This window comes from Marmota monax, unplaced genomic scaffold (genome assembly GCF_021218885.2).
Source record: "Marmota monax isolate L192 unplaced genomic scaffold, Marmota_monax_Labrador192_F-V1.1 WCK01_AAM20220418_F8-fsc00063, whole genome shotgun sequence".
Taxonomy (NCBI): Eukaryota; Metazoa; Chordata; class Mammalia; order Rodentia; family Sciuridae; genus Marmota; species Marmota monax.
Window position 1 is genome coordinate 5,209,790 of NW_026693726.1, and position 20,621 is coordinate 5,230,410.

The 20,621-nt window shown below is 35.3% G+C and overlaps 1 protein-coding gene across 16 annotated transcripts in view; it reads left to right on the top strand.

Annotated features, from left to right (window-relative positions):
* Window positions 1-20,621, top strand: part of Ncoa2 (nuclear receptor coactivator 2) — a 262,844-nt gene that overhangs the window by 45,193 nt on the left and 197,030 nt on the right. The window contains exon 1 of one of the 16 annotated variants that reach the window (XM_058584415.1): window positions 17,563-19,476. The exons of the other annotated variants lie outside the window; for them this stretch is intronic. The gene's annotated coding sequence lies outside the window, so the exon portion shown is untranslated. Of the gene's footprint in view, window positions 1-17,562; window positions 19,477-20,621 lie in introns of those variants that run through there. 16 annotated transcript variants of the gene reach the window in all.

Here is a 20,621-nt window from a genome sequence, read left to right on the forward strand (position 1 = left end):
GACCTGGGTTCCAGTTTTGTTTCTTGACCTGTATTTGGAGACAGTGCCCCATTTTTTCAGCTTTCTGAGCTCCAATTTCCTCACAGCAAAGGAGAATAATAGTACTTACCTCATGACTAATGGATATATCCCTTATGAGCACCTAATATTTTGCTTGAAATAAAGTAAAATCTTTAAAAACGTCAATTAGTATGGAAATAGAAATAGAAATTTAAGAGTATAGAAATTTAAGTGAATACTAGTGATTATTTTAAAACACTGTTGGGGGCTGGGATTGTGGCTCAGCCATAGAGCGCTTGCCTAGCACGGGCGGGACCCAGGTTCAATTCTCAGCACCACATAAAAATAAAGGCATTGTGTTGTGTCCATCTACACCTAAAAAATAAATATTAAAAGAACAACAACAAAACACTATTGGGAGTGTCCTGAAAAAAGTATGAAGTATTAGATTAATTGGATCCTGTACTGTATATAGTGAATTCATAGCTTTTTAGGGTAGTAAATACCTCAGGGAAAAACCTAACTGCAGATAATTCATGTGCAAAACCAGAGTAAACTCATGGGATAGTTTTCAGTGTTATATTTAGGGGCAAATCATATTAATTACGCCTGTAATTAGGAGTTCTGAATTGAGTTTTTATTAAGAATCTATAAGTTTTCTATATTTTAGTGAGTCTTTACAGATATTGTACAAAAATCATTAGCATGTTACACATTCTTTTGAAGAGTATGGGAACAATGTTATTTTGTCAATCAGAATTATGCTTTTTACATATACAAGAAAAATGGTGTATCTTGTTATGTTAAATAAAAATAATGAAGTGTCTTAACAGTAGTAAACTAGCAAATGCTTGTTCCTTAGGGCTACTAGTACTGAGGAGGAAAAGGAGGATGTAATTGAGGTTACTGAAGTGTGACCTTGGATAAATTCCTCAAATGCCATCATGCTGGAATTAAGAATGGGGGTAAGAGTGCTTCAAAGTTAGTTTTAGGAAAAAATAAAAACTCCGTTATTAGTGAGTAGACTTGTGAAAATTAGTACCACACAATGTCATAGACTGGAAACATTTTTATGAAAATTAATTTAACAGATGCTTACTAGAATATTAAAGAACATTTGAGATAGAGTATGGTTTTTTCCTTTTGTAAAATGACATGAAGATCTTAGTGTCACATGCAATTTGGTACTCAATGGAATGCTGGCTTGACTGCACACACAGTCGCTTTGTAAGTCAAAACTTGAAAAGTACAGTTGGTTGTAATTGGATCCACTCAGAGTATAGTAGGATCATCAATATCTTTTATCAGATTGACAAAGTCCTCTTCTGTAACTAGGTTGAGAATAGTTTTTTCCTCCTCCTTTAATTTGTATCTATTGATATGTTGTTATATGGTTTTGCTTATTTTATCTATTAGGGGAAATTTAGTTTTAATGGTATTACAGGCTTCAAATTTATTCTTGAGGCAATTTTGAGAATGTATACTTTTAAGAATTTTCCATAATATATAAATTTTCAGGCATTGGCATAAACTTATTCATAGTATTCCTTTTTGATTATTTGGTGTTCACTGTATCTGAAGCTATAATTATGTACTCCCGAGTTGAGTTCTTTTTTTTTTTAAGTATTTATTTTTTTGTAGTTGTACACAATAACTTTATTTATTTATTTATCTATCTATTTACTTATTTTTATGTGGTGCTGAGTATCAAACCCAGGGCCTTGCGCATGCAAGGCGAATGCTCTGCCTCTGAGCCATAATTCTAGCGCCCTGAGTTGAGTTCTTTTTTAGCTGTTTTTTTTTTTTTGTTGTTGTTGTTTGATTTTCTTGACATCACATTATTCTTATTTATGGTGCTAGGGATAGAATCCAGGACTTTGTGCATGCTAGGCAAGCATTCTACCACAGAGCTACATCCTTAGCTCCTTGACATCAGTTTTAATGTAGGAACTATAATGCTTATTTTTTATTATTTTATTTCTGATATAATACTCATATATAATAGACCCCAGTGAACTTTGGTTGAACTGAATTGAGCTTGATTTCTCAATGCCTCTGGCCAATTCTCTGTGTCCTTTGCTAGCTTTTCTTCCCTCCACTTTTTACAGATAGGCATTTTCAACTTATTTCCCTCTCTACTATGCCAGTATGCTCTTTTTATTAGTGATCCTAGCCAATCCAAGCATTTGCCATTGCCTTTATTTAGATAGTTCCCAAATTTATAGCCCTAGCCTGACCTTTCTTTTAAGCTTTGCTTGCTTGACATTTCTCCCTGGGTATCTTGCTTACACCTTCAATGCAGTACTACCAAAGTGAAACTCATTGCTTCCTCCACCCAAACCAGTTCTTCCTCCAGTTTCCTGGTTTCTATTAATTGGTACTGTTGCGCACCCACACATCAGTCATTTTGATTCTTCTAGTAAAAAGCCATCTTCTACATGGGCTCACCTCCCACCGTATATGCAGTTGAACATTACAACTTTTTTTCATATATGTGACATCCCTTTTCATCCCTTCAGCTGCCACCTGTGTTCAGAGTCAGTGTTTGGGTCTGGACTATTGTAATAACACCTCCCAAACTTCTTAGCTTTTTTCAGGTCTTCCATAGTAATGCTCAGACATACCTATGTTGGTTTTCTTTTCCTTTGCCGCCTCACCAGTGCCTGTATCTAGTGTAAGCATTTTATCTCTTCTGCTTTCTTAAGTTTTTGCTCAGCTGTTTGGTTGTACACTCTGCTAGAATTAAAAAAAAAAAATTATATGTATTTTCCGTTGTTGATGGTCCTTTATTTTATTCATTTATTTATATGCGGTGCCAAGAATCAAACCCAGTGCCTCACATAGGCTGGGTAAGTGCTCATCATGAGACTTCTGCTTGAAGTGAGTCCAGAGACTGTACAGCAAAGGTGTTGATTGATTTTGCTCTAGCAGGCCTTGGTTATATATTCTCCCCTTTCTTTTTGGTTGTTTTTTTTAGGTAAAAGATTTCAACAACTCAGGATAATATCTTAAGTTTTAAGGTGAATGTTAATGTTTGTGAATTTAGTATGAATATTTAAAGGTAAGAAGTAAATTCCACTATTTTTGTTTGTAGAATGAGGATGATTAAAAGAGAAGAGATTAAATTTTATTCACATTAGGGAGAGCTATTTTAGGCCAATTTAATGCGACTCTGCCAGTATATTTTACATTAATGGTAATGACAATTGTTAAAATGATGCCTTTGTTACTGAAAAATCATGTTTAGCCTGTCCATTAGCCTGTCAGCTAGCTAAACTTATGAAATTCCATCACAATGTAAGATTTGAGAATATGAGGAACAGATGCATATGGAAATCATATCAAGCAGTAATTTGTTACTGTTTATAAAATTTAAGTTCCTGTTCAACCTAACCGCTAAATACAGAGATTTAGGCTAATCTTCCTTTTCTAACTCTTGCCTCCTCCCTCTCTGCCTCCCCTCCCAGAGGCTGCCTTGTGGACCTTCCACTTCAGTGGGCCTTTTGCATCTAGTGGTGAAAAATGTTTCTTATTTTGTGAAAGAAAACAATTTGTTGTGATGGTGTTATCTTTTTAAAGGTAAAAGGCAGATAGCTCAGGTTCAGATTGATAGTCATTTCATTAATAATCATAAATTTAAGCTTTAACAGGTATAAAAACAGTGTAGACACAGGCTTTAACCAGAGTGTCTTTTTTTGCCTGCCTCTGTCAATAGGGATGTTGCAAGAAGTAATTAATGTTTAGCAGGCACTTTGATGTTTATACCCAGTGGCTGTAAACAGTTATTAAAAAGCCATTGCACAGGTCAGAATGGCAAGTTCAGAGGCATGGTTAGGGTGAGGGCCAGAAAAGCAGGGTTATTTGCAGCTTTGAAGGAAGTATAGGTGAAAATGTTCCACTCCTAATGAAGTATTTTATTATTAAGCACTTAGAATTAGGATTCTGTCTATAGACATCTGTACATTTCAACATATCACAAGAAACCCATGAAAGTTCTGTTTATGAACACCGGTAATGATTATTTACTAATTATAGTTGTGTGTGTATATATGTATATGTGTGTATGTGTGTATGTGTGTGTGTATGATAATATAGATTCTGATTCCATGTAGTAAAGACCTGGGAAGATAGGGTCACTTCATTATAAAATAGCAAGCACTGCAGTTCTATGTGTTTGGACCCCAGCAGTGGGGATGGGGTGAAGCTCACATTTTGGTGTGGTAGAAAGGTGGTTTGGGGCCCTGATTTTAACTGCCTTTCAGCCTCAGCTCTTGCTGCCTGAATTTGATTCACCTTTCCCTTTGTTCTTTGGCATTGTTTGACTTTCTGCATATCACTCAGTCTCTTTTCACTTCAAAATTTAAAAATTTGGGTGGAGGTGTTGTGTCCCCCCAAAATTTAAGTCATTTCCAGCAAAAAAAACCCCAAACCTGTTATTTGGAGAGCTGAAAACTGTAGGCACAAGAGGTTACAGAGAAAGATTCAATGCTTGTGTTGGGTTTTGGATTTTATAGCTAAAAAACAAATCAGAACAACAACAACAAAAAAACCTAGGGCTGGGGATGTGGCTCAAGTGGTAGCGCGCTCGCCTGGCATGCGTGGGGCGCTGGGTTCGATCCTCAGCACCACATAAAAATAAAAAAATAAAGGTGTTGTGTCCACCGAAAGCTAAAAAATAAATATTAAAAAATTCTCTCTCTGTCTCTTAAAATAAAAAAAAACCTAAATTACAAGTGATTCATCATTTTAATAGGATTTTACAAGGTACTTGGAATAGGTCCAAGCATTATATATGAGTATTTCTAGAAGTCAAGGTTTTGTTACTATCTTAACTGCTCTTATTAAGTTGTTTTTGTAGTTTGAATAAAAAATAAAGTTACTTTGTCCCTTGAAAGTTGTTTACTAACCCAAAAAAAGATAATTGAACATAAAGAACATTAGGTAACGGTTGGGGGGCTGTGCTATTAATTCCTCTGGACAAAAATCACACCAAGTGTATTTCTTTCTTTCAAAATGCTTTGAAATTTTATCTGGCTGAAAAATTACATTTCTGAATTTGAAAACAACTCTGAGCAGAGAAAAACTTTAGAAATAATGCATGACACATTTATAAATTCTTTGATAAAACTGTCTGTGAAGGTCTTTGGGACAATTATTTATCCCTGTTTTCCCATATGTCACATTGCCTTTTTACCCTTGGGGGGTAATCATATTATGTTGTTTATGATCCTTTGGAGTTGTATAAGATGATAATTTAACTTTTCAGATGTGGTTAATCTTTGGGCCCTGCTTCTAACTATTAACATACATGGCATGACAGACTTAAATGTTTTCAGGTGTGATTGAAGAACTTGGATGTGAAATTACTCTTAGATTATCTGGCCACTGTAATTTACAACAAAACTGCAGTTTTGGCATTAGCAGTTGAAAAGAGTGTGTTAACATGAACTTCACTTGACACATTTTACACAAAATAAATTATTTTCTTGAGACAGTTAAGTAGGGTTATTTTTGTAATACAGTTTAGAACTGTGTTTTATCTCTCAGTGCTGGAAATTGCACCTTGTTGCACATAATCCTGACTTTCTTTTGGGGTTAGGGGTGGTAGTGGTGGTCAGGTGATGGCTGTAGTCATTCTGTTTTGTCTCCTCCTCTCAGTCCTGCTTTTCTCCCTGCACAGATCCAGAGAGAAACCATCTCTTTCTTCCACAGCTTGTCCCAGTTCCTGGAAATGGAGTCCCATCCCCCCCCCCAAAAAAAAAAAAGAAAAAAAAATGCATACCAGAGTCCATTTATTACTCTTGTTAGCAGTAAACCTTTGCACAATCTAGAGGGCTTGTTGTTAATGGAGACATATGAGAAGTTATGTTCAGTTTTGTATGGGGCAAAAGGAGGAGCAAAATTCTGGGAGAGGTAGCAGGAGAGTTGAAAGAGAAGCAGTGGGCTGGTTGATGCTGGGTGGAGAACTGGCTGCTGGTTTAGTTAGCTCTGGATCTGAGGCCCTAGCACTCGCTGTTCCTTCCCAGGTCTGTCTTGTCTCAAACTTAGCTCCTGCCTTCAAACTTCTAGTCCCAGTCCTGGTCTTCAAGCCATTCTCAGACTTTCTTCACCTTTCCCTGCCCGGTCGTCTTTCCTATAATATGTCCTACTTCTCCCGCGTGCCTCATGTCTGGCCTGATGGAACCCCAGCCTCATTTAGTGGGAGACACTATCCCACTGCAGCAAAGTGGATGGTTCATGGATTCCTGACACCTCTAATTGGGATTCCAAATTTTCTCAATCTTTTCACTCATGCCAGTTAACTGTATAGAACTATACATATACTATAGTGCTATACAAACAGTGTATTCATTAAAAAGGCTTTGTTGCTGATCTGTGTCAATCTAATAAGCATTTAACACTGTTCATATAAGAAGGGTGTCCTCGGTTCCAATCAACCGACCTACAGTCTTTTCCTGTAGAATTTATATTGAATGTTGTTTTCACTTTATCTTGAATTATAATGAAAGCTTCAAATAAGATTTAGATACTTTGATGAAGGTAGGGAACCTTTTTGCCCTTAGAATTTTAAGTGCTATATAAATAACCACTGATTATTTGATAAATCACCACTGATTATTTGAGTTTTTGTATCACCTTTGAAATGACAATGGTTATACAAGGATTCATCCATTGTTTTAATAACTTTTTTATAACATCATAGGAAGGATGTTATGTATGACAGAATGAAACTTAGAGACAAGACCTAAGTAAAAATTTTACACTAATTTCATTTATAAAAATATGTTTCAACGGAATATTTAAATAATCTCTGGTTATGTTAGTGATTTTTGTCCCTTGAAAGTTGTTTACTAATCTGTGGAATTATAACTATAGTGCCTGCTTTGGTAATGTGTTTGCAGTGACTGTTGAAATAATTCAAATTTATTGACATGGGAGGATACTAAATACTTATCTTTCTGGCTTAGTGCTTGTAGTGAAAGAGAATATAAGTTAATGGATAATGGCTTAGAGGCTGTTATTTCTGAAATACTGTCTTCATGTAATCTATCCAGTAGTATCATTCATATTTTGTATGTGTTAAACAGGATATTTGGAATCTACTTACATAAATTTTGCTATTTGTCTAAAAATAGTCCAGAAGAGATTTTTCTAACTACGGAGGGGTATGTGAGTATGTATGTGGAATTACATTATGAGCTAGGGAGAAATCATTTTTTAAAAAACACCCAAATAGAATAAAATAATAAAGTATTAATATTATGTGTTCTGGCACACCAATAGTATCTAGCACATTCTAAAATGTCTGAGGCTGGCAGTAATTCAGCATATGAGAATCTGTGGCAGGCACATTCGCTTAGTATAAGGATGGCTAAATGAAAAATGCATTTTTAGATGTAGAATCAGAAAGAAGCTAAATTAACTTGGGTTTCCTTCAAAGTGGGATCATGCTTATTTTAAAGTAAAAATGTCTTAAATGAAAGTAATTTTACTTGAATCACTATAAACATTAGGAAAAAAATTCAAAGCATTACTTTTATGTTTTAAACCTGGAGGAAAATAATTTACTGGATTATTTCAAATTTTCTGAAAATGGCAAAATTGGCTTATAAAAGCTAATTATTTAAAGAAACTTCAGTTTTCTTACAAGTCTTAAAAGTTTGCTTTAGCCAGATGCGGTGGTGCACAACTATAATCCCAGTGGCTTGGGAGGTTGAGTCAGCAGGATCATGAGTTCAAAGCCAGCCTCAGCAAAAGCGCTAAGCAACACAGTGAGATCCTGTCTCTAAATAGGGCTGGGGATGTGGCTCAGTGGTTGAGTGCCCCTGAATTCAATCCAGGTACCAAAAAAAAAAAAAAAAAAAAGACTGCTTTAGGGTTTTCTTGTTTTGTTTTGCTTTGCTTTCTATTACATTAATTTCCAAGATCTGCATTAGTGTGGTTAACTTTTAAAAATGCAACTATTTAAAATTTTAAAAATACATGGAACTTTATTTAACGTTATTTGTCAAAACACATAAATCATTTAGAGATGGTGGGTTAAATAACTATGCATTATATGATATCATTTTACGTGAAATATTAGGTCCATTATTGAGTGTTGTAGTAAAGATAACAAACTTTAAAAAATACTTTTCAAAGTTGTTAATTTTTTTAAGAGAAAAGAATCCCAGGATATTTTATCAGTTATTGTTGTAGAAAAAAAGAAATTGTATTGAGTTAAAAATCTTTGAATGATTGAAATGTAGCATTGAGGAATTCTAGGCACAGTGGTGTTGGTTTCTGTCTGATACAGGTATTCCTGGGACAATATTAGGAGATATAATTAATACAGTACTGAGATAACATTAACAAGAGTAAAGGTAATGTAACATTTGTTCAAAATACATGATGATGTGATAACATGGTATTGAACTTTTATTATTAAGTGGAATACATTTGATTATTGGAAAATTTGGCATAAGATCTTTCTTTTGTCCCTTCTATATCTGCCAGTATTGTGGAAAATCGCGAAGTGTATCCCTCATACTATGTTGAACCAGAAGTTTTAATTCACTAATTAAAAGAATGTAAACAAGTATGAAGCCAACAAATAATATTTTAAGTACTAAAAAGAAGAATTTGTGAATAATATCTGTTTTCTTTGTTAAAACAATATTCACTAGTAATTAACAAAGCAATTAAGGCACTTTTTCTTCCTTGGACATGCATCATTGCAAGATAGTTTTACTGACTTTATAGTTATGGATAATTAAATTTGTGGTTATTCGTGTGTGTACTGGGGAATGAAATGAACACAGTTAAACAGTGTTTAAGGCTCCAGGATTTCATTGCCTGTGCTTTTATGATGTTGGCCATTTTCAGAGAACTTCAAACTACCTATTTCTTGTACCAAAACTCTGGTTACCATGAGCCAGGCTTTGTTCTCAGTGCTTTTTTGTGGGGCCGGGGGTTGGGGGTGGGGAACCTGGGGATTGAACTCAGGGGCACTCAACCATCTCAGTGCTTTCTTTTTTATATATATGTATTTTTTTAGTTGTACATGGACACCATACCTTTATTTTATTTTTATGTGGTGCTGAGGATTGAACCTAGTGCCTCACGTGTGCCAGGCAAGTGCTCTACTACTGAGCCCCAGCCCTCAGTGCTTTCTTAATACTAATTCATTTACTGAAAACCTGACAACACACTCTGAAGCAGGTATGATTCTTTACCTTGCTTTACAGATGTCACTCAGAAGTGGGTCACTTTAACTTGCCTAGACTCCCAGACTGAGTGTTTGGAAAGCCCCTATTAAGATCTTGTGATCCACCCCCAGGACTATGATCTTAACCATTATTCTCTGCTGCCTGTCCAGAAAGATCCTTCTAGGAAAGTGGAGTTCAAATTTGTTCCTCTTTCAAATAGTTTCTTCCCTCGCTTTCTCTGACCAGACAAGGGCCCCTGGGAGGACATGTTGGCGGGAGTGACTTCCTGCAATTGTGCTCTTCCCAGTGTTTGGGAGGTTAGCAGTGTGGCACCTCTGACTGTGAGTGACCCTGATTTAAGCCTTGTGAGAAATCATTCATAAGTAGACTGTCTGTATCTGGGACAAATTCTGCCCTCTATACCTTCAGATCTGGGACTAAGAATGAGACCTATATTCTAGTTCATGGGAGGAAGTAGGTATAGGGAATGCCATTGTTTGGATCCAGAGTGTCTCTCAGTGTGTTAAAGGCTTGGTCCCCAGTGTGGGGCTAAGTGCTGGTAATTGGTGGAAACCTTTAAAAAAATTTTTTTAAAGTATTTTTATTTTCAGCAGGATTTTGCTATGTTGCTTACAGCTTCACTAAGTTGCTGAGGCTGGCTTTGAACTTGTGATCTTCCTGCCTTAGCAGGTGCCCAGCAGGTAGTGAAGACTTTAAGAAGTGAGATTAAGTGGGAAATCTTCTTTTTGGTGTGTACCCTTGAAGGGGGACTTTGGACCTTGGCTCCTTCTCCTTCCTCTCCGTTTTGCATCCCAGGTATTAGACAAGCAGCTTTGCTCGCCTGTATTCTGTTGCCACTGATGTGCTGCCCCTTCATAGGCACAGATCAGTGAGGCCAACCGACTATGGACTGAAACCTCTATAATTGTGAGCCAAAATAAACTTTCTTCTTTATAAGTAGATTATATCAGGTGTGTTGTCATAGAAACATAAAGCTAACTAAGGGAAGAAGGAGCGAGACAGTGCTATTGATGGAGAGTATGAGCCCCAAATTGAACATTTAAGTGCTGTGTCAAAGGAGCTGCTTTTCTCAAGGACCACTTTGCTGGGACTCTCCAGGATAAGCAAGAGCAGGAATTTAGTTATTTGAGTATGATTAGTGATTTTCATAATCAATGTAGAGGAGGCCAACAAATGTACGTGTGTGTGTGTGTGTACACTTGTAAATACGTACAAGGATCCAGGAATTATTCTTAGAGATACCATTATTCACTTACCCAGGTTTCACAATGTGAGTTTATGTTAGAACTAATATATTCTGTGAGTAGCTCCTGGCCCATGGCACTTTTATCCATATAAAATTGTCCCATCAGTATATGTAAAGGGCACTTGTCTCTGATTTTCAGCTGCTTTGGAAAATGATTTTGTTTCCTTTGGGGCACCCTTGTCCTCTCTCCTCATTGCATCAGCTCTTGAGAGTGACTCTTGAGTTTTCTATGTGTGTTCATAGGGCACCATTAGTTAAAATAGCCAAAAGGTGCAACCTGGATGTCCATCAATGGATGAATGGATGAATAGAATGTTTTATATACATCAAATGGAACATTATTCAGCCTTAAAAAGGAAGGAAATTATGACATTTTATGACATGAACTGACCAAGCTTGTCACAAAAAGACAAATACTGCTTGAGTCCACACTTAAGAAGTACCCACTCCAGTTAAATCCATAGAGACAGAAAGAATAGTGGTTGCCAGGGGTAGAGAGCAGTGGGTAGGAGGGAATGGGGAGTTATTCAATACTAGTTTCGGTTTTGCAAGATGAAAACAGTACTGGAGATTGGTTGCACAACAGTGTGAATGTACTTAACAATACTGAATTGTATACTTAAAAATGATTGAGATGGTAGCTTTTGTGTGTATTAGACCACATTTAAAAATAAAAACCAAACAGCCCAAGCCCTTTAGATTTGATGTAAATCCGTTCAGCTGTTATAGTGTACTGCTTTAATTGATAACCAGGCACTTGTTGGTAGCAGCTTGCTCTACCATGGTTGAGCACCACTGGCTCAGCTCTGCTTTCTAAATAACAGACATTATGGTACCTCTGTGACTGTGCTTGTATCAATTCAGAAAAAGCTCGTTGTGGAAGTTGAGGAAAGGGGTAGTTTGAGCAGAGATAATGGCGGCAGGAATGAGTGCAATGTGTCCAGGGTGGTTGAGAAACTGATCATGATGTATGTAGGTAGAGTTAACTGATCTGACCAGATCAAAATGAATATTAAGTGCTGTTAGCATTCTCTGTCTCTGTCTCTGTCTCTCCCTCTCTCTTCCAGTCTCTACTTTTTGGTAATTTATACATTTAAATTCTTACCACATTTGTCAGAGTATTTGGTGGCTTCTATGAAGTTTTTAGGTGATTTCCATTTATTAGTATTTACTATAACTGGCATTTCAAGGAGGACATTGTGTTTTGAGTTGCTCGGATTGATATAAAGATCAAGTCAGAACCCTCTATCCCTGTGGACTAATTGGCAAGATAAGATTCAAGGACCAGTACAATTAAACACAAGACAGAGTCTCATAACCAGTATAAAGAATATTTTGTAGAAGCATAAAGTAGAGAGATTTAATTCTCAAAATTGAGATCAGGGAAGGTTCCTGAAGAAGTAGGAGTAGAACCTTAAAGATAGGAAGGATATTAAGAAAGATAATGGGGATATAGATCCAGGGTGAACACATGAAGGGAAAGCCAGGATGGTTTCTGATAGGGAAGGCACACAGCTTTCTGTCATCAGAGAAGAGGATGCATATTGATTTTACAACTGAGTGTTCCTTTTCTGAAATGCCTGGACTAGAAGTGTTTTGGATTTGGGAGTATTTATTATGAGATATCTTGGAATGGGATCCAAGTCTAAACATGATATTCATTTTTAAAAAATATCTTATACGTACAGCCTGAGGTAATTTTTAAATATTTTTGAATTTGTTCTAATTAGTTATACATGATAGTAGGATGCATTTTGACACACTGTACACAAATGGAGCACAACTCCACATTACACTACTGGTGTGACTCTGCACCATGTACAATCATACATTATATAAGGTAATAATGTCTGTCTCATACTTCCATCCTTCTCATCCCAACACCCCTTCCCATCCCCCCAATCCACACTCTGCACAATCCAAAATTCCTTCATTCTTCCCTACCTCTGCCCCCCGTTATGGATTAGCATCCGTTTATCAGAGAAAATATTCATCCTTTGTTTTGTGGGGGGGGATTGGCTTATTTCACTTAGCATGATATTCTCTAGTTCCATCCACTTACCTGCAAATGCCATAATTTCATTCTTCTTTAAGGTTGAGTAATATTCCATTGTATATATACGTACTACAGTTTCTTTATCCATTCATCGGTTGATGGGCATCTAAGTTGGTTCCATAGTTTGGCTACTATGAATTGAACTGCTATAAACATTGATGTGGCTGTGTCACTGTAATATGCTGATTGTAAATCCTTTGTGTATAAATTGAGGAGTGGGAAAGCTGGGTCAAATGGTGGTTCCATTCCAAGTTTTCTGAGGAATCTCCATACTGGTTTCCATAGTGGTTGCACCAGATTGCAGTCCCACCAGCAATGTATGAATGTATCTGACAGTAATTTTGTAGTATATTTTAAATTAAAATTTTCAGCTGGAGTATTAGGTTGGTTCTCAAAAGTTTGGGATTTTGGAATATCTTAGGTTTTCAGATTAAAATGCTTAATGTCTGGTAAAAATAAGAGCAAAGAGAATTTGGGGCTGGGCTATAGGAAATTTTGAATGTTGTAGTAAGAGTTTCAACTTCATTGTGCAAGTTTCAGGGAACTGTTGAAAGTTTTTAAGTGTGGGAATGATGCTGTGTTGATGTCATCAGAGGCTAAGCTGACATGTGGCACTAGAAAGCACAGGACTGACTTGGTTAGACTTGTGATTGGTTAATTACGGAGGCTGATTTGGTTCTTTGGTATACATCTGAAGTAGGAAATTGTCTTAGATGAATAAATATGAAGGCCTAATTTAGACCTAAAAAGTTGAGGTGTTAAAAAGTGATCCATTTCATAATGTAAAATCATTGATACAGTTTTGAGCAGAGTTTGACATGATGAAAGTTGTTTTACAGATTGGTTAGGCAGCAGTGTAGAATGACTTGTATAGACTAGTTAGCTGAAAGGTTATTGAAGGGTGGAAGTATGAAGACCTGGACAAGGGTAGTTGCAGTAGCAGAAATAAAGAGAGAAGAGGATTGAGCTGAAGTAGCATAAATGGCTAAAAGAGGGAAAGGAGGAGGGAAATGAACAATTAACAATCATGTGCGAAGCATTTATTGCATGACAGTAAAACTAGCCAGGACTATCTACTCTTAGAAAATATGTATGCTCTTCTGCTCAGGCAAGGGGCTTGTTGTTGTAGATCAACCTGGATGAAGAATCTTGGTTAGAGTAAGCTAATTGGGGGTCTTGGGTGGTGTTAGGACTGTTGAACTGACAAGTGAGAAATTGGTCTTCACCAGTATGTACTGGATTTGGTGGCTGTGTCCACAGACATATATTGGACATGTGGTTCTCAAACTTCCATGTCTTGGCACACTGGTAAACTGCAAACCCTGTGAATTTTTGAGTTTGTGTAAGCTTTTGTGTTGCTGGTGGTGGGTATTTGTGTTGTATAGCAGTGCCTGAAAGACAATCTAGCAGAGCAGGTTATTCACAGTGGTGCTGGAGCAGGGAATGGTGCTGTTACTGAGCAAGAGGCTTCATCTCTCAAGCCAGTGTTCAGGACTGTCTGATGCTGGCAGAGTCAGGAAGCCTTTCTACTCAGTAGCAGTGCAGGGGTGTGGGACTAATGCAGCCACAGGGGCACCCTGGCAGTACCAGCGCCCCGTGATGTATATAGGTGAACATATGATCATTTCTGAGTTTTCTGGACTTGGTTGACTTAATTCATTCAAGTCTATCCTCACAAACAAACAAACCTGTCTGGAAACATTAGTTTTTATTCAATAATCCAAACATATATTTAACTTTCTGCCTCGTGAATGTTTGAGAGTGATAATTTCTTATTTTTCTGTAAATATTTATTTAATTCACCAGTATCACTGTGAATGAAGGTGCAAAAAGAATTAATAAATTACTGATGCACTAAATTAAAAAAAAGAAAAAAGTCCTTTTTGTATATGCCCTGTGAGTAGCTGGAAAAAGCCTGGTCCAGCCAGCTCATTCATAAACGCTGAGACAAATATCAGGAGGGATGAATTCAGGGTGAAAAGAGAATTGAGTTTGGAATAAGAAATCTTAGCTTTGATTTTTTGCTTTGCCTCTGGCAGGGAGACCTTAGGCAAGTTATTTAAACTCAGTTTTCTCAGTTTCTTTGTAAAATGAAGGTGATATTTACCTCTCAGGCCTGCTCTGATGACTTGAGTTAAACTTGAGTTAATGATTAAAGTATAGGCACTGTACTTTGTGAATAAAAATAATTTATTCCTTGCCTCTACTCTGAGAGGGTTTGCTCTCCCTCTGTATTAAGTAACCCCATCCTGGCTTTGGTAAAGCATGCGTTTTTTCTGAACTATGGACTCCTGGAGTTTGATCTTTAAAGATTAAACAGGCTTAGAATAGTCAGTGCATGAAAGCAAGTATTGGTCACTTGCGAGTTATTTAAAAGGGGAAAAATTAATTTGCTGTAAGCATCATAATTTGTGGTTAAAGTTTGTTTAAACTGAAATATATACTATACACATTCATAATATTGTAAAGTGTCTTAAAAAAAAAAAGCTCCACCTTCCCCCCAAAAACATCATCTACAAAATTCATGACTAAAATAGCCAGAGGGGATTTTGGCAGAATTTCTTATCAACTTCCACAGAAGAGGAACAGTTTTTCTATTTAGCATGAGGAATAAGTTGGGACAACGTTTTAGTGAGACCAACATTCTTTAGACTCAGAAATATGATCATATTGTAATTTTGTGGAATGTATTCAAGTGTAGGTGTTTTTCTTTTAATGATTAAGCATAGTTTTAAACCTACTTACAAATGTAGCCATTTTAATTCACTGTGGGCTAAACTTGGCACAGATATTCTCTGCTCAAACACAAATGTAGTTGTTTTTTAACTGAAAAAAAAAATTGCCTTGCCTTTTTTTTTAATTCCTAGATTTAAAAAGTTTAGAATGAATATTTACTGTTCTGTTTTAGCTATGAGCGATTGTGTTGGCATCTTCTGCAATCCCTTTAGATTCCAGTTAGGTTTACTATGTACTTGTGTTTTTAGTAAAATAGTTGATTTACAGGTCTTAAAATGGCTTCTGTCATCACATAGTGACTGCTTTTCCTAAGTATTGTTTTTGAAACCTTAATAAAGATGTCCATGTAACATGAATATAAAAGAAAATCCTGTTGCCCTTAAGGGGACTTTGCATTCTGACATTTTCAGCTTCTCTGTTCATGTCATCATGTAAGTCATGGCTTATTGTTTACAACTGTAGCTTGTCTGTTTATGAAAACTGCATTTAGTCATACTGTCTTTGCTGGTACTACACCATCTTAATGCTTTTACTGTGTTCACAATATATTTGACTGCTGCTTAACTGAGTATGAGATTTTACTTTAGAAAATTTAAGTATAAGCATTTAAAGATAAAACTTAAATGAAAATTAAAACTTAGCTTAAAATGAACTTGGCTAAAGCCTTTTACTTTGATTCCTCTGATACTGAGCAGTTTAATGCCCCGGAAAATATAGATCTAAAATAACATCAGAATGTGACTTTACACTTTTGAAAAATTTGGTACAAATTAATATATAGTATTATTTTTAGACAGTTTAGCAGAAGGAAGGAACATCTCAGTTAGCCATGAATTTTTAGTGAATTAAAAAAATTGTAAAAACAAAATACCTTTGCATAATTTATATAAGGTAGTTTTTCAAATTAGTTAAAACTTTTAGTAGGATTTTATATTTGAGAACCTGGAATCTTGAATTAGAATAAATTCAAAGACTAATAAAAATTGGAGTTAAAAAAACCCAAAGATTGGGGCTCGGGATGTGGCTCAAGCAGTAGCGCGCTCACCTGGCATGCGTGCGGCCTGGGTTCGATCCTCAGCACCACATACAAACAAAGATGTTGTGTCCGCCGAGAACTAAAAAATAAAATATTAAAAAAAAAAAAAAAAAACCAAAGATTAAAATGACCTTTTGTGATTATTTATATGCTCTACTGTATTATGTTAGGCAATTTTAAGCTAATGTTCTGGCATTAATTAATCAGTAAAATTAGATTCTATTTTCTGTTGTTTTTTTTTTTTGTTTGTTTTGCCCAATAAGAAAGTTTGTTTATACAGTTGTTTCTTTGTGAAGAAATGATTAAAAGGGCTGGGGACATAGCTCAGTTGGCAGAGTGATTGCCTCACGAGCACAAGGCCATGGGTTCAATCTCCAGCACCACCAGAAAAAAAAAAAAAGAGGAAAGATATTAAAGACAATAATTTTATTTTTGACCATTAATTGTAAAAGAAAATTCAGTAAATAATATGATATACATAGAACACACTTACTTAAATTGTAATATAAGTTTAGAGTTGCTTTTTAGTTAAAAACTTCGTGTTAGAACTGTTTTCTATGGTGACTATCCAACGTAAATGAGATGTGAGAGGCTTTAAAACAAATTAGTTAATTGAAAGTTTTTATTTAAGAAAAAAAATTACTATATCAATTTTTTATCTATTTACTGTGTGTAACTGTCTTTTCCATATAATTGAAGATAACCAACTCTTGGTTGTTTAGAATTATTTTACTCAATTTCACATTTTAATGGAAATCCTTTCTAAGTGTATTGTACACATTCATACCTTTTAAGATCACGTCAGTCTAATGTATCATTTTCTTGTGACTTGGTAGTGAAGTCAGACTTTTCCAAATTTTAATTTCTTACATTTATTTTCTTCCATGCAGTTGCTGTTTACTGCTAGCATTCACAAATCTTTGACCATAGTCCTTATGTGATGTAAATAAGAAATCAGGTAAAAATAATTGGCATTTTGGTGTGTTTCACAGTCTTAATATCAACCCAGTGCTAAAGGCATTATTGCCGTTAGTAGCAGAAAAAAAGTCAGGTTTATGCATTTTTCTGAGTAGCTTGCTGAAGATCAGGAAGCGAGTACATGGTAAGACGGGATATGACTCAGATGAATTTTTCCATGTTTACAAATATATACATTAATTTATATGTATATATTACAATATATACATAGATTTTATACAGGAATATATATATATATAATATATATAATATAAGATATATATAATCTTTTAAATACTACCCAAATACATAGGGTATTTACAGTACCCCAGAAGGTTCTGTCTTATGTCCCTATTAATATCTCCCTAAAGTTAATCTCTATTGTGCTTTGATCCCCATAAATAATTTCTATCCCCCCAGATTAGTTTTACCTGTTCTTGAACTTCATAAAACTTGAATCATACAAAATGTAATCTCTTTGTGTCAGGATTCTTTTATTGAACATTATATTTGTGAGATTCATTCATGTTGTAGCATACTATAGATCCTTTTCATTGCTGTATATGGTTCCATTTTATGAATATATTAACATTTATCCTGTTGAACATTTGATTAATACCCAGTATTGGCTGTTATGGATAAAACTGCTATGAACATTACTATACATGTTGTTAGTGAGCATTAACTCTCTAAAACTGTTAGGTTTGGGAAATAATGTATATTGAGTGATAGTAGGTGCAGCCAGCATTCTTACCTATGGATTCCACCAACTGTGGGTCAGAAATATTTGAAACAAAAAAATGGCATCTGTCCTGAACGTGTACAGATTTTCTTTGTCCTTATTCTATAAATAATGTAGTATAACTATTTACATAGCATTTATATTATATTAGGTTTATATATATCTAGAGATGATTTAAAATATATGAGAATTAAGATTATATGCAAATGCTACAACATTTTATATAAGGGACCTGAGCATCTGCAGACTTTGGTATTCACAGAAATCTTAAAAACAGCCCTTTTCAGATATTGAGGGACAATTGTATTATCAGTGTTCCAGGTAGGTGGTTACACCAGTTTACCATCAACAAAATATTATTAGAGGCTCTAGTTGCTCCACAATCCTATTATTTATTGTTATTGCCAGTCCTAGTTTTGTTCTCTTTTAAATTCTGATTATTCTGGTGGTAGGGTGTCTAGTTTGATGTTAGGGATATGCATATTAGAAGTTACATTTTTATAATTAAAAATACTTAATTTGAAGGGTATATTTTTGTTTATGTATACAGATTAATAGATGTATTCATAGTCTTGAATATTGATTTTTTTTTTCATCTATTGCTGTTTTTATAGGCCAGTCTGGGTTACTTGTTTGGTCACTGATATTAGCAAAGTTCTTCCTAAAATATCCTAAAGGAATGGAATATATTCCTCAGTATTCTAGAAACCACTTGTTTAGAATTTTACTTAAGGAAATTAAGATGGTAAAGATCTTTTGTATTCAGTGCTAGGGATTGAACCTAGTTCCTTACTTAGGGAACCCATGCGTACTACTACTACTACTACTACTACTACTGAGCTATGTCCCCAGCTCTGAGATGGCAAGAATCTTCATTTAAGGAATCGAGTTTATCAGTGCCTACAGAGGTGACTCAGAGAAATAGAAAAATTTTATACAGGAATGTCACAAAGGTACCGTATAGGAACATACAAATTGTCTTGTTAGAAGAAACCAGTAAAGACTTTTATAACTGAAAAATCAAGAGTGGGTTTTTCCCCCCATTGAAATATAGCAGTTACATATAATCTATAGAGTTTTATGTAGAATTTTATTCATCAAACAGTTTACATAATCTCATAATGATTCTGCTAAAAATAGGTTGAATTGATTAGTTCTTGTTTTCCCAAGTTCAGTGCAAGTTACGCGTGTTCAACTTGCCTGTATGTGCTTCAGGTATGCCGATTAGTCAGGCGGTCTCATCTGAAACTAATGTATAATAGTGCAAAGTTGTACAACTTGCCATACCAGTTTAACAGTGTTTTTGTTTTGCTCAAAGTAGATGAGAGGTTTATTTAAGTGTGGCCACACTGGTACTGCATTCCTGGTGATCTTGGTAGGTTAATGACAATCTTTGTCATAGAAATCAGGAAATGTGGGTTGAGCCTCTGGGATGCATGAAACTGGTTCATTAAAATTGCTTCCCAAAGGACTGGGGATTGTTGGAAGCACTTGGTAAGTAATACAGCTTTAAGAACCTATCTGTCTGTCTTTTTGTCCATCTGTACATCCATCCTTCCTTCCTTCCTTCCTTCCTTCCTTCCTTCCTTCCTTCCTTCCTTCCTTCCTATCTGTTTAGATCTTCCTTCTGTTCTTTAAACTCTATTAATGTGTCAGTATTTAGTTGTATTATCCACTTTGTGATTGCTTTTTCTAGTAAGGGTAAAAGCTGGAAATCCAGATAAATTTATTCACACAATTGAGCAGGCTATGTTTTAGTTGGGTGTTGTATTTAGTTGTGAAGACAGTCATAGGTGATGTTGTATTGTTACTTTGTTTAACTGGTTGGCTTTCAACTGAATTAACTTTGTCCATCAGTGTTATGATTTATTCTACCATTTTTTTAATTGTAAAGGATGTGTTGAAGAGTTACTTAAATATCTATGAAATGCAATCAGTTAAAGTAGTTTTGAGACTTTGCAAGCTTTATGGTATTCTTTGGATAGTGTTTAAGTAGATTATAGTATATTATGAATTTTACAGAAATGCCAGGGCTCACACATGTGTAAATGTTTGTAAGCATTTTTGAGGAGAGGAGATATACTGTAGTTTTGTTTTCTGTTGAATATTCTATTACAAGGTGTACTTAATTTATTTCAGGAGTATTCCTTAAATAATACCATCCTTAAATAATACCATCATTCTATGCAAATGAATTTAAGGCAAGATTGTTTCTCATTTAAAGATTGTTTATTTGAAGACTGCTCATGTGTGTCTGTTTTGTAAGGAAAGAGATGACACAAGTACATTGTATTCATCTCCTTGAGCATACTTCAAGAATGTATACATGCCTTGCATTAGGAATGGAGAACCTTGAAGTTAGACAAGGAAAGCTTAAGCAAAAGCAACAAGGTGGGTTAGTTGTTGGTAAAGTACTATTGGGACAGGAATGAGATAGGGCAATCAGTAGCTCACTATCTAAGAGGAATTTCTAGAGAAACCCCACCCCCCAATACATTATTTATTAAAACCAGAGTAAAGTAACTGAGAGTTTTTCTTTCTTTAAGGTTAATTACTGCTTTTTCTAAGTTAATGTTCAGGGACCATAAACTTACTTTAAAATCTAAAACTAGTGAAAGCTAAGTAGTCTCTCATCTTTC